The sequence below is a fragment of the Bombus flavifrons genome, chromosome 5 (genome assembly GCF_040668555.2).
Source record: "Bombus flavifrons isolate JBK064 chromosome 5, iyBomFlav1_principal, whole genome shotgun sequence".
Lineage (NCBI taxonomy): Eukaryota > Metazoa > Arthropoda > Insecta > Hymenoptera > Apidae > Bombus > Bombus flavifrons.
Window position 1 is genome coordinate 8,748,139 of NC_138446.1, and position 15,478 is coordinate 8,763,616.

Consider the following 15,478-nt stretch of genomic DNA (forward strand, 5'->3'; position numbering starts at 1 on the left):
TACAGAAACGACTACAGTAATTCTAGTAGCAGTCACAAGAGGTGCGCCGATCGTCTTAGTGGAATCAATGAGAACGAGTCGAGCGTGAATGGAGTCGAAGACTTCAATTGTTCGCGTCCGATAAATCTCGATTCGGTCGACGGGAGCTCTCGATAGTGCGTATATCGGCGATCGTGGCCACTATCGATATCGGGAGGCCACGCACCGTCGTCAGAGCGTAGAAAGTGCTGCTACGGATGTCGAACAGGTGTCCCCACTACGATAGCCTAACCTCGGCGCTGCTTTCAGTGGCTCTGCAGTGTCGGATGTACACGTATGTGCGATGTACGGGATGTGCACCTGGAGGCGTTCTTGTTACTAGGTCATAAGAGGTGTGTATCAATGAAATTCGTGCTAATCAGTCGTTGCTTACGAAAAGTAGATATTTACAGTCATGAGAACCGCGTGTGTCATGTAGAACGCCGTCGTGTGAAGTGCATTCATCGCCGTCGTCATCTCGAGAGAGAAGTTTGACCGATCATTTGCTTCTAGCACCTGGCGTCTCTCGCCAGTCTGATCCATCACTACGTCGTGTGTGTTGCATTCCTCGTCCCGCTTTCTTTTCGTGTTGCCACAAACAGTCCGGTGCTCCATGAAACCTTTCGTTCGCGTGTATAGGATTACAAAAAAAGATCGCGTGAATATACCTATACGTGCGTCCGGGATCGCAGTGACGTATCGATACCTCGTTACGTGCCGAGATGACTCCACGCCGGCTATTTCCACTATGGGCTTCTAATAACAGACTTTTATGTGGTGCTTCGTAGAGCACGAAGTTCGACGGTCGTTTATTTCGCCAAGTAATATCACGTAGTGTTGCCCGGGACGAAAACGAGACCGAAGGCGAAACGGAGGCTAGCCAAACAGCGATCGAAAGAGCGCGGTCTCGACCGAGGATAAAACTGGGTAATATCTTTTTAGCTCGTGTCACGCGACCGATACTCGACCATGTGGTGTTGCAACGTAACGGTGCTGCGTGGATAGGTATATATAGGTATAGACGGGACAGTTTCTTCGCGTAGACGCGACTACGCAACTAATTATGCGACTTTTGCAATGATGTGTGTTGGCTATTTGGTGGATACAATAGATATACGGTAATCGTATATCAAAGCATTTACGGAACATCCATTGATACAACTGCAAGTAATATACACATTTTCTTGAACCATTTTAGATCTTGTGGGTTGATGTTTATCTCACAATCTTTTACTAAAATCGTTCCGTATTACGTTGTCGTTGTCGCTTAATAATAGTAATTGTATTAATGAAAATTAGCTTGTACGTTTTAAACTTATTATAGCATACTTTCACGCTATGTACTTTATTCGATATAATAGTATACTTTTGAAAGAGACAAGAAGAAATAGTACTTCAGATTTGCATCGCTGCCAGTCCTGATAGGGTCTCGTGGCCCGTATCTTCTCAAATACATCTCAAATTACACATTTCGAAACAGTCGAAACGTATAAACCTTCAATTTCCCACTGATTTTACGGCCTCTCTATATCGTTTTCACCTATTAAGTACACATATATCGTTTTAGTGCGGCGTGCGTTACGCATTTCCGATTCACCGTAGAACCGTACCGCGCGGATTCCATCTCGTTCTTGCCAGTCCGGTCGTGAAGCGAGTAATCTTATTCTACCGGCTATGTCGGTATTCCGTTTAAAGGAATGCGGCACACCTGCTCGTCTTTTACTGTATTCCCAAGGTCTTCCATCGAATCCCCATAATGTATTAACCCTTGTCCCTTGACTCATTTTCAACCTAATTATTCTTTTCTTCTTTTTTTGTTATTAACAAATTCTCTAATCTTATCTAAGATCAAAAAGAAACATTAATACACGCGATTTCTTATTTTTCTTTTTAAGAATCTTTATCTATTGAGACGAGAACAAAATTGAAATATAAAAATTCGTAGACAATATATCTGATGGATGGACGAAAGGGTACATACGTTATGTAAATCAGATTTTGATCAACGGAATAAATACGCTAATATTGTCTGTATTGTTGTCTTTTGGTACAGGTCAGTTTCATTTCTTTCTCGCTCTTTTACCTGATATTCTAATTATATATCCTGTAAATCTAACACCTAACCTTACTTTGGACTTTAAACTGTAAAACTAATAGTTCTGACACTTACACTCTTTTGCCCGCCCACCAGAGATATAAGAGCTTCGAAGCACGCGTGAAAATGTCGAACAATAATAATTTCTTTTTCCTGTCCTTACGTGGAACAACGTACGATCTATACCGCGGTGGTTCGCCGCGAATAACCTTCATTAACGGATGGATAAATAATTCATGAAGACAAAGCCGGTTCTTTCCATCGAAGAACGTTAAATAGGTAAATGCAGCATACCTCGGTGGTGATTAATAAAACGAGTGAAAGGTCTGGCCGTGTAAAATTCTCTCTCGTCGGTTGATGAGTGAATTGGCCAGTTCAAGACGATACGTTATTCGACCTGCAAGGACACGTGTACCGATCGGCCGGACCCCTATGTGCAGTTAGAACAAACGATTGCCATTGCGGTAATAGTCTTGGAAAACGTGATCGCGGGGCTAACGTGTTAAAATCACGTTTTGTCGTTCCGAGATGGCATTCACGGAATCCCATACACCTGATAATGCCAATGATTAGCATATTTTACTTTGAAGCAGCGCTTTGTAATGCTAACGATAAATACACGAACGATTTGCGTTCGGCTAATCACGTTATGATGAAATTTCCTGCCGGCATAGCGTGCAGTTCAGGAATTTGGAAAATTGGGGGCGCATCGTGCGCACCGGCTCGGTAAATCTCGTTTATCTCAGAGGTTAGAATAACAGCATTATCTTTTTAGAACATAGTATCGGCATTTATAGTAGCTCACGGAAGTACATATTCAAAAACTTTGTAACGGAAACTTGCGAATAGGTATATCATGTGCGTTATAGGAAACTTTTTAAAACTTCATTAGTACTATAATGAGGCATGGCTATCATGATTACATATGTACGTTGGTAAAATTTTAAGCCAATCCGGAAATTTACATAAAAATTACAAAATATTTATTTCAAACATATATTTTGTTGAAAATTAATATACAGTGTGAACAACCATCTGAAACACATAATAGGAAATGAAGATAGTCAAATTGAATACTATAGCTTACTAATATAGTGAATAAATTGGATGTACAAATAATTTGTCTACTTCTGTTAAGTATCTAAGTGTTTGCAATAAATATCTTGTAATTTCTATATACATTTTCAAATTCATTTCAAATTTCACCAATATAATCACGTCGTGTCACGTGTAATCGTGTCTCATTATAGTACTAATAAAATTTTTTAATGTTTTGCATAATATATTTGTAAAAAGTTTCTATAAATGTTCAAATACTTTCTTGAGTCACTATATATATATATATATTGCTTTTAGACGATCCAGTTACAAAAAAAAGACCCTGATTTTGGTAACATACAAAACGAAGAATATTTTTGGGGAATATGCACTGATTAATTTTTAATATTTGATAAGATAAGTTCCATTAATAGATACTAATTTCTACAACTACCGCGATCTTCGATAATTTTATATCAGGCAATAGATAAGGTTAATATCTGCCATTTATACTGAAATGAATATTTCATTGTCGTCTATTTGGAAATGGGACGTCCTGACTAAATTTAACCTTGCTGCATAATTGGTTCTAAAAGGATTTTTCTTTTTATGGACGCCAGGAAGAATATAGTTATTAAACGTTGCTAATTAATCCGTTTTAAACTGGGCTCTAGCATCGCGCGATGAGATTAAATGGTTCCAAGCAATTGCGGTAAGATTTTATTGTTAGAACGTATTCCCTTCTCTGTTTCTCGCGTTAATTATGCGCGAAACGGTGAAATGTCGACTAACCTCATATTTTATGCACTACATCCGCCTCGTTTTTGAATTCGATACGTGTCGAACGATCTTCGTCGCAGGGTATTTCGATTGCAGGTGCTAGCTAGTGAAAAATATTTTCTGATAATTTAGTGAAAACAAATATAATTTAAAAAATTGAATATACGTGTTTCGTTTTATTTTTTCAATATTTATTAACTATTTTTCATTTATAACTGAAAATAAAATTCTATCAATAATTTCATACATTTAATTTATTACGGTTAACAAAAAGTTACTTCGAATCCACAATTTAAATACGGAAGATAAAAGAGGAATTTAGATAATAAAAAATAAATCCAACGATACAAAGAATCGAAAACAATATCATAAAAATGTTTTTATTTCCCGTTTAGCTCACGCCTTCATAAAGCTGTAGAGAATATTATCCAAATATTGACACAAAAAGGAATACTACAAATAATTACCTTAATTAACCTAAAAAAATGTCATCTGAAATTACCATTATAAATCATAAGCTTAAGGTGAAACACACTGAATTCACAACCTAATTTAATAGGATTTGTTTCTGCTAACATCTAAGTAGTAACAAGAACTCTTAAAGGGTGTTCCACCTAAACCTATTATTCCATGTATACTAATACTACGTAATTCTCAAGAAAAAGCTTGTTAAAAAATATTAAAGTTAAATTTGTCAAAATATTAACACATTTCGTATGCTTTTCTATTCAAGCCACGTGTATTAACTATTAATGATCCATGTAGCATAGATTGTGTTCGATACATTAGTACCTTAAGTACGAATTACAATTTTTCTTACAAAATTGAATTATTCTTTTTATGAAACTAACTTTGCTTTGTCCAGCAAATTATCCTTTAACAAAGCAATGAGTAATGTAGTTTAATTCACGCGAAGGGCTTTCGAACGTGAAACATTAACGCTAAGGTAACGCAGTGTGTCGCGACAGTCGCAAGTGCTGTGATGCATTCGACAAAGAAAAACGATGGGAGGGAGAGAACGAAACGGGCCGCGAGACGACGACGACGACGACGACGATGACGACTTTCATGAGTGAAATAAACCGTGAACAAAACGTGCATTGAGTGAAAAGAGTAATTTGTAAATTCACGAAGTCTTTTACGTGGACGTGCACGCACAGGTCTTTCATAATCGGTGGATAAGCGGCGCGTATTATTTTTCGTGCGCGCCGGTATTATCTGAAACAAGCGATTTTACTGGAAGCCTCTTAGAAACCTGTGTTACGCCGCCGGTAGTGCGTCGTAAAATTCGCGACCACGATGACAATTATCCATTTACAGATATACGCGCAATAACTAACTTGGCACGAATAACCTTCAATTTTTCTATTTATTTTTCATGTCTTTATCATACAATAGGCCAGGGAAGATACATATTTATCTGTTACTATAAAGAGATTTTATAAATATAGAGGTTATGTATTATGCAAAAGATCTTGAAGCTTGATTAGTACATTTCGCTTTTGTTTCTTTGTTACGTTATACTAAAGATTTTGAGAGTTGACTAGCTCATCATTATTATGGTTTAGAATTATGGGGTTTAGAAGAAATGTGTAGGTACGGAGAAGTTGTAGAACATTTATTGCAGGCGTACATTTGGTAAACGTCACAGAAGTATTTGATCAGCTAATCATACATTTTATTAAATAAGTATTATATTATATATATTCGTGAGACCGTTCTGGTACCAATGGATGATGCATAAATTACTTTTGTGACTTACACGAAATACATGTAATAGAATAACATTTATATACATTTTTATATTTGTTTCATACTTTAGCAACATAACTAGGATAATCATATCTCATTACGATGTTAACGAACTTTCGAAAAATTCTATTAATACGCATAAGATAAGTAAAAATGTTCTTCGATGAATATTCATAAACTTTCATAAATCAGTCTGATATTGTAATCCAGAAATGCATTGTTAGCCTCGGCGTTAAAATTCCTAGAATGTCGTACTCTGGAAGTTTCGACGACGATTTAATCAAATTTCGATCTCATGTTTCAAAGCAAAAAACGAAGATGATGGACCGATACGTTTGAACTATAAGGTATGTTTGCAAAAGTAAACACGCCTAAGCGAGCTTTATGAAAACAAGGTTCGCATGTACATATGTGCAGTTTATCGATGCTCGCACGAGAAGCCTTTAAAGACTGCTCGTTGTACTGTAACGAGAATTGTTCACGACACTCGACCCACACGATCGCGGCTTTCAACGAGTCACGCGGACCTCTTGTGATTGGATTTGTAACACTACGTGCTCGAACATTATAGTCTCGCGTATATGCGGGATGCTTGATACACTGTATGGATCGATAAATTAGGTATACCACTTATATACGATAGCCCCATGCTTCTTATCATTTCGTGCATTTAATAGCTGTTGTTTAGTGGTAGCCTTTTTTGGGCCTTTTTCCTTTTTCTCTTCTGCCCGCCCCTCCCCCTCTTCTTTCTGCATCTCATTGATCGCTAGGGACTTTTAGAAGTTAGGAAAGCTTGAGATGTTAAGAAAATTAGTTGGCTAATGTATTGTCAGTTTGTGTTTATCATGTGATTGTAGATACCAGAAAACGTGATTCTTTCTACTACTTTGCAAATGCTATATATGTAGTAGTGTGCGAAGTCTTAGACCATCTATGATAGAAATCTAATAATTCAAGTATGTATTATATCTATAGGAAAAATCAATTGGTAGAAATATGTATATCTATGAGATACAGAGTAAATTATGAATAATAATAGTAATAGCAATTACAGCTAATTATAGCTAGGAAATATTCCTATATAGTGCAAAAAGACACGAGTCCTTGAATGTCGTCTTTATGAACATACTTATTTGCAGCTTGTTTTGATTTTGAAAAATTGTTTGAAATATTAAACGTAGGATGATAAATAATAAAAATAAGAAATATTAATTATTTCGAATTAATCGATGTTCTTTATTAAAATGGAATTAACAATAAATTTAAAAATAAACATCAAGCGTCTTTATATTTATTATTCATTTGTAAAAGCAATTTTATTTGATACATAGCTTTGCATGGCAGTGTATATGTGCCTAAATTAGCGCGCGAAAATTTTAAGTGACTACTAGAGTCAAGTACACCGGAAGTATATCCAATCTTGCAGTTAATATTACAGTTTGCTTTGAACTAAACAAATTTTCTTACTTCAGCACACGTACGCACGCACATAAAATGCATATACAGGGTGATTGGTAACTGGTGGTACAAGCGAAAAGGAGGTGATTCTACGCGAAAAAGTAATCGAAAATATAGAATAAAAACCTTTTTTTATTTTTTTTTTAATTTCTCCATCGAGACAACGATCTACAGTGAGATCCGTTATAACGAGACGCGATAAAGTGCACGCGTACCAAGCGAAAATTCAAAGTCGATTTTTTCGAAAACAAAGCCTCAAACGAAAAATTTTTATTCTATATTTTCGACTTCTTTTTTCGCGTAGAATCACCCCCTTTCCGCTTGTACCGCCAGTTACCAACCACCCTGTATATACACATTTCCATTATATAAACATTAGGAAAAGTTAGCGCAGCTATATTTTTTTTTTTTTTTTTTTTTTGTTAATTATGAACTAACATGGAATTTCGGTCGGTGATTTCTAAATATAATGCAGAAAGTTTAGTATCAGTGGAAACTTTGATCTATGCAGTTGGTATGCAATTCAAAAAAGTTCAACCGCCACTCAAAAGCAAGAAAGGTGGTCTTTCTTTACACGATAACACTCGGCTTCGTGTTCCTTTTTCAATTCGTCAAAAAATAAAATATGTCAGATAACAATTTTTACCACATCCTCCTTACAATCCAGATCTGTTCTCTCTAACTACCACCTATTCTTGATCAGTGTCAAACTTCTTTGTAATTAATTAACAATTTTAAAAATGATACTCAGGTCGAATCAACGTCAGTTAGTTCGTGTTTTGCAAGTAAATGTCGAGCTTTTTACAACGAAGAAATACACGAGCTTGCAGAACAGAGTTGTCAAAGTAAATAGTAATTATAGCGTTAAATGAAATTACGTTACGAAAACGTTCAGAATATTTGATTTTCTTCTGGAAATCCTCGCGAATTTTTCCCGGCATCTAAGAAAAATAATAAAAAAGCAAGATACAAGATACGATAATATTATAATAATCAGGCAAGATATAATAGCATTGTACAAATTTGGGTTGGAGTATGCGTGATAGTGCGTCGCGATATTCCAACTAATCTGCAGAGCGTTTAAAAAAAAATATATCATTCAACACATTTCCTGTATAAATTCCGTTGTTAATTTAGTCGCTATTACCCGGAAAGGTTTCTGCCGGTTTTGTGACCCGTATAAAACGGCGCGTAATAACGGTATTCGTATGATACTGCGATCTTCATTGTATCGCTTGTATTGTCGAGGTTCGCCAGCATAATTAGAAATATAATACTACCGGCATTACGAATTTAGAGTGCGAGATAAGAGGTTTAAAAATTGTACCATAGTGAAGGATTATATTATCAAAACTATGATATAGAAACTGTGAATACGAATCGATCGATACGGAACTGAGGAAATGTTAAAGATAATGGTTGGTCAGGGAAGTGTAATGCTAACTGCGCGTTATAAAAGAAAATATTATTTGTTAGTAAGGGATACATATTGACAATACTTGTTTCGTTGATATGTGTGTATTTGTATATATATATATTTTTTTATTTTTATATTATTATTATTACATTATTACTATTACTATAGTCATATTACTATAATTATTATTACATGCGAAATTTGATTATTATGTAAATTATATCTTCAGTATAATCTAACAATATTTATTTTTGTTAAATGACATGATAACGAACTCCATTTCAGTCCATGTATTATTTTTGCAAATAATATAGCACCACGCGTAACCAAATATTTATCTTTTATTATTAACACCTGTGCAAACGAGAGCTTTTAGTCGTGAATACACGCGGTGTTAAAAAGTGACAGCTATAAAATTGCGAAAGTTTATATTTGTTGAAAGGAATAAAAATTAATTAACGATTGATAATATTATTTTACTTTTTCAGAGATATTAATACACGTACACATATTTAGTTTTTCAGGCATGATTTTAAAAAAAGAAGAATTATTGCAACTACTACCTGTACTATCACGCATAGTTCATTCTATGCTGCCCTGTTTTTGTGCGAGCTTTAGTTCAAGCCATTGGCTTGCACACCACAGGCGGTGCACATCGTCGTTTATTTTACGAACCTTAAATATGTACGTGAGCGACTTTAATGAAAAGTATAGTATGAGCATATGAGATTCATCAGATATAAAGCGTCTTGATAAACGCCCAATTTCTGCACATACAGGATGTTAAACAAAAATAGGCAATATTTATAAAGCATGAATTTAGACATCAAGACAACGAGAAAAATTTCTATACAAAAACGTCGTTTAAACTTTCTGCGTTGTCTTAATATCTAGAATACTTTGCTTTTTAACACACCGTATACGCAGTATCTTTTCTTAGAAAAGTAGGAAATAAAAAAGAGCACACAAAGAGAATAAATATTCCTATAAGAAATTAGACAAAAATATTGATCGAACATTTAGTATTCCTTGCGGTGAATATTATGAACTTTTAAAGACATTCTCAACCGAATCATATTTTTCTATGGTTAACAAATTTCTCAAATTTGACAAAAATAAGAAAGAATTGTTATTAATATTAGCGATTTCTCGTTACAATTTCATGTGATTAAATTTTTCTTAAAATTCTAAAAGTCCGTCTTGAACTAAGAACAAGCTCGATACGTGAACAATTGAAACATCGTAATAAAGTCCAACTCTTTTCTATGACACCTTGTATGTTCCATATCGTAAAAGCGTATCTCCAAAGCGACATTTTCTCGCACATACACATATATTAGACTGCAAAGTAACGATACTTAATAAAGGCCTCGCGTGCATATTATTTTAACCTAGTTTTATCACCTTCGCGACGACGTTAGCCGGTTTCTTTGTCGATAAATTACTCGGTCGGGACGAAGAACGAATGGAATGACGCGGGCAGACGCGATTTTCAATGGAAGAATTTCATTCGCGGGCCAAACAATGAACGGACGCGAGGACTTGAATCGCCGCGCGAGTTAATTACGCCAGGAGCACTCGTGTCGCGAATTGCATCGCTCCCGAGGATGCTTTGCCATGAATTCTCTCGCGTATATTGGATCGGCCTTGCTTTACGGCTCATTTCGTGCCGCAGCAACCGGAAATGGAGTGGATCCTCACGCGAAAATAAATTGGACAGTCACGAAATAATATTTTCTCTGTCTTTCTTCCTCTTCTGTGTTTTAATTGAGTGAAATTTTATTTTTTTGGCGAAATGGCATTTTCAGAGTCAATCGAGAATGGGAATGGTTTTTCGAATGGCGTGATAAATATGTGCAGAAAATTTAATCGAAACGTGATTCGCGTTGTTTGCGAGAAACGTTATTTCGAATTTTATTTATTGTTCGCATGTAACTCCTATCGGCACGTTTCGTTGATTCATATACTTCGCTTCGATTTACGGTTCTGTTGCGGTGTTTCATATCTGGAAAAATTGTAATGATGTTATCGTTTATTTATAATTGATACAACAACGTTGTTACCGTTAGTTACGTTTCTGGAATACTTCCGTGACAGGAAACTTGGAAATACGTATTATCGTTAATTTTGCATATATAATATTTTCCTGAACCAGCTAAATTCTTTTTTTCTTTCTTAATTTTCCAAGTCACAGATACAGAATAGCTTTCTATTTCGGAAATGAATAATAAAGTGTTTGTTAATAAATTCCTGGCCTGTTCTTAACGTTTTTAATCTTAATGTTTTCAACATGTAGAGATAAAAATTCAATACAAATTTGGCACGGTAATTCGAAACAAATTGTTGAACATTCTGAATAAAGGAATTTAGAAGACAACGCCTGCATTGAAAGAAAAAACATATCCAACCAATCGTTTTGTCCAATAGAAAGCTTTTCTTCTGAGAAGCTCACAGTAAAATCATTTATCCGGGCGAATGGAACTTTAATTGAAATTCCTTCAATAGTTTGAGAAAAATAGGTCGCAGAGTTTGAAACTATTCCTTTTAAAAAAAAATGAAAGGACACTCAATTATAGATTTCCTCAGAATACATAAAAGTTGAGGATATTTGTTCATTACATACATACTACGACATACTTGAAGTAACTTTATCACAACTTTGCTTTGTTATCCAAAAGCAAAGATACAAACGTGATAAAAGGTAGGATACTCAAGATGAATCGCAAGATTCGCGTAATAAAATCAATTCGCTTTCCATAGGGACAAAGAGAGACAAAGTTACCCTTTCAATTCGCGTTTAATTTTCTAGCAACACCTAGTTTCACCGGCAGAAAATACGGCACGGTACATTAGAAACTTGTGCTCCAGCTCCCAGCAACGTCGTTTAAGATTCACCGCGATTCCGTCGATGGAAAATCGATGTCTCGAAGGGAACAAAGTAGCACGTTGCTCCATTTACGATGCACGCTGGCGCGTTATTGAACCGTTAGCTCTTAAACAATGGCAAATCCCCGGATTTGTTTAGTAATTCCCCGAAAGCAAGCTCGAAAATGTGTTTTTAAAATGTACGCTGCGAAGTATACACCGACTGATGAGGATATTTGAAAAATTTACCATAGAAAATTTTTACCATAGAAATTTTTTAGGAAGTCTCGTTAGCACTGTAATGAGACAGGACTACGATGGTTATATTGATAAAGTTTAAAATCTGTCTGCAAATGGACGCATGAGTTCATTTATTTATTAAAAAGTCAGTGTACAATATAAATAGTCATTTTAAGCATATAAAAAGTAGCAAATATTGAGGTTTATTAATATAATGGATAACATACATTGGATATTCAGAAAAGGTGTCTACAAGGTGTACGAATACTTTCATGAGCCGGTAAAATTACAGAAATACGAATATTGGATCGATAGGTACTGACGATTACAGTGGAAATCCAATTACATAAATTTCATTTAATTTGATGAAATTACAGTTGGTGCCTGATTAATTGAATTCCTGGATTGAATCTACATACTTATCTAAATGCGAGCTTCTATTATAGTCACTAGCGCACTTCTTTCGCTATGTTGATGTACGAGATCATTGAAATTCTTGAATCTTTAGATTCGAATCCTTCAATTCACAATTAAGCAAGTGGAATTTAGATTTGAGATGTGATCAGATATCGCGATGATTATACACGCTCGTCGTTCGATCGTCTCAAGGACTCGTTCACATGACAATTTCAAACGCTCTTTAAAGATTCTTCGTTTGTTTCGCATGCAGTAAAATTTCATTTATTCGCTCAAATGGACATCTGACTATTGGATCTCAGATATCCGGACGTAAACTTCTATAAAATAAAGATGAAAAGTAATAGACGATGGAGGAAATCGATGAATTTATAATTCCAATTATGCGAATTGTCTGTCTCCTCACAGATTCAGTATCCGAATTTTTGCAGACATTAGACCTGATTGATAAACTTGAAATTACTAAAATTTAAACGAGTTCCATTGTTGTCGTAAATTCTATTGCTTTCGCAATATTTATATACATATATATATATATATACACACACACACACACACACGACTACTACGAAATACTTTGAAACCCTTTTAGAGAAAACGTTCCTCCAATGCATTACGTTTTCACAAATCGCACAAAAGAAATCGTTGTTCCAGAAGGGATGAAAGGGGTTGATCGAGAATTCGAAGTTATATCGAGATCGAAGAAGGGAGTTATAGGCGCGGAAACGATATATCGATAGGACGTTGGCGCGCCACGGGCAAGTTGAAAAGCTCTTTTGTAAAATCCATAACGCGTCCGGCATGAACGTTTTGTACGTGTTTTAGGAAAAGTTATTGCAGTCGCCCGGCGAGAAACACAGCGCGAAACTCTCGGCCGAATTCGCTGCGGAACGGATGAGACGTGCCTCGAAAGTGGCCGAACATCCATCACCAGGATGAAACAGAGAAATGGAAATTGCGTTTGTTAAATTCAACTTCTGACCGATATTTCTGACGAAACATCCTGCTTGTGATCTATGATCGATCCTAGCGATGCTTTGATCGTTCGTGTTGAAGCATCGATCGATTAATTAAATTTCGATTTTGACAAATGTATTTCGAAGTACACGTTATTAGGTTGTTGGAAAAATTCTGAGCGAAAGCTGAGGAAAATTTAACTAGAATTATACGCTCTTTGCCATCTACGATTTACAGTCTTACGATCTTTTTTTTGACAAATTTTGCCAATGCTTTGGCATGGTTTTCATCAGATACGTTCTTCTCTTTTCATGATACTCCTCGAGTATCAATCTGAATAGAATAAATCAAAGCGCTTCCTTGGTAATTTTCATAAGAATTTCATAAAGAATCAAAATGTTTTTATGTTATCAATCCGCGAAGGGTTAACGTTGCAACGTTTCTTCAACATTGTGTTCTTAGTAAAGAAAACTCGGAAGAATCGCTTAATAATTTTTTTGCGTCACTATTTCTTCCAATTACTATGTATACTATGTCTCATGTAGTTTAAGGAAGTTGGTGTATTTATAATGTGATAAATTATGCGTATATTACTTGGTTCTTAATGAACTGGATATTACAATCGTTCTTAAGCTCATAATTCCATTTCAATATTGTAAAGCTTTTCTCATATTTGTCCTTTATAACGAATTTTCTGAAATGTCTTTTACAAGCTTCTACGATATTTCATTTCTTGTCCATTGAATAAGTCCATTAGCCAGATTTAGATATCTTTTAAATAAGTTTTATAAACACCTCGATAAAGAATAATGAGATTATAATACACACAGCGATCGCATGATGTTGTTCGAAGCATGCATTTGCTATGTGCATGTAATTGCGTCGGTAGAAATATTGTTGGTTTATTGCTGTATTATCTATTAAAAATTCAAGTGCACGTTGTACAGGCGTCACGCTTAAAGTCACGGAAAATGAAAGAAACATATAAAGAATGTCATTTACGTTTCCATCTATTTATTATGATTACACTTTGAAATGATGTTTTGTATTACATCATATTATTACAGCATTATCTTGTGATAAGAAATATCTACGTTTATATAAATTCCCATTTCCAAACGTATCAGTTATTGCAGGTTAGATTATTTAATAAACTACATACACGTAAGCATACGTAATAGTATTGGTTTGGCAACTAAGTGATTGCAGATTTTGTCATTATCACCTAATGACAAAATCCGCAATCACTTAGTTGCCAACCCAATAGTTTCTTAAGACTTTGTTTGGATGCTCAGAATTTTAATATCAATATCATTTCTGGTATAAAACGTTAGGAAGGAGAGTTTGAAAATGTAAAATTTTGAGGATGAATTAGAGCGAGAGAAATTTGTGCAAACTTAGGATTGCAAATATAAGAGAAGGATTTTTAGAATTTCAAGGTAGAATCATCTTGTGGTTGAAATTCGAGGAACAAGGCAAGAGTGTTTCGAGATGTCAGATTCGTGTGTAGAATAGAATTTTACGTAAATTCGAGTCCCCAGAAAAAGAAACCGACATAAAGAATTCATACAAGATAATAACTTTTACATTATTCAATTTCAAGCTCGATGTTTTTAGCGGACGAATCGAAAGACAACGTCGAAATTTTGTTACATCTCCCATTTAATATACAGAGTAGAAATTAAACGAAAAGAAATGATATTCAACTCTTTGTTCTTCCATCTAAACGGTCATTCGATTCTCTCTAAACTCATTTTCACAAACATTCGAGATCCGGATTCAACGTGAGAGTTTCACGTTTATGAAAGTGGAAGTTGTATCATTAACTTTTATTCCCGGCTGCTATCTCGCCGTGTTCGGAATGCTCGTTTCGTTTAAATTCAGAAACAGTTCAATCCTGTCCGGTTTCTTCACGAGCTTGAAGACTGACATGGAACAATTTTTATTATGTTAAGAATTAATTCTTTCCCATTATAAGCGCGCCTGCATGTTCGGTGCTGTTTCGCAAGCTGTGACTTGAAAATCCTTAAAATCCGATTGTGAATTGTAAATATTATTATTAATAATAATTGTAAATAAGGCGAAAGGTGGATTAGACGTTTTTCAATATTTTATGTTATCAAAAATGGTTACATACATAATCTTTTTAGCCCCTTGACAATGATATTCAATTTTACATGAGGATGATTAATCTTTCTTAATCTGCGATATTTTATGTTATCAGAAATGACGTCGCATAATTTCAGTATCTTAAGAATTATTTTGTTTAATCAATTTAATCAATTCATTATTCATTGATTATTCATCAGATCTCTTACACAATTTTAATGAAACCAGAATAGAATTCTGATAGAGGAATGAACTTTGCGCTTTTATATATAGAACATGCATTTTATCGATTAGCATTATATGATCGCCTTCTATTTTTTTTTTTTTTTTTT

At 34.9% G+C, this 15,478-nt stretch overlaps 1 protein-coding gene across 4 annotated transcripts in view; it reads left to right on the plus strand.

The window, feature by feature from the left end:
• Positions 1-230: 230 nt before the first annotated feature.
• Positions 231-15,478, plus strand: part of Pgant5 (polypeptide N-acetylgalactosaminyltransferase 5) — a 40,546-nt gene continuing 25,298 nt past the window's right edge. For 2 of the 4 annotated variants that reach the window (XM_069112859.1, XM_069112862.1), the window contains exon 1: positions 231-371. The gene's annotated coding sequence lies outside the window, so the exon portion shown is untranslated. Of the gene's footprint in view, positions 372-805; positions 946-1,913; positions 2,005-15,478 lie in introns of those variants that run through there. The other 2 variants (XM_069112860.1, XM_069112861.1) reach the window with 2 other exon arrangements.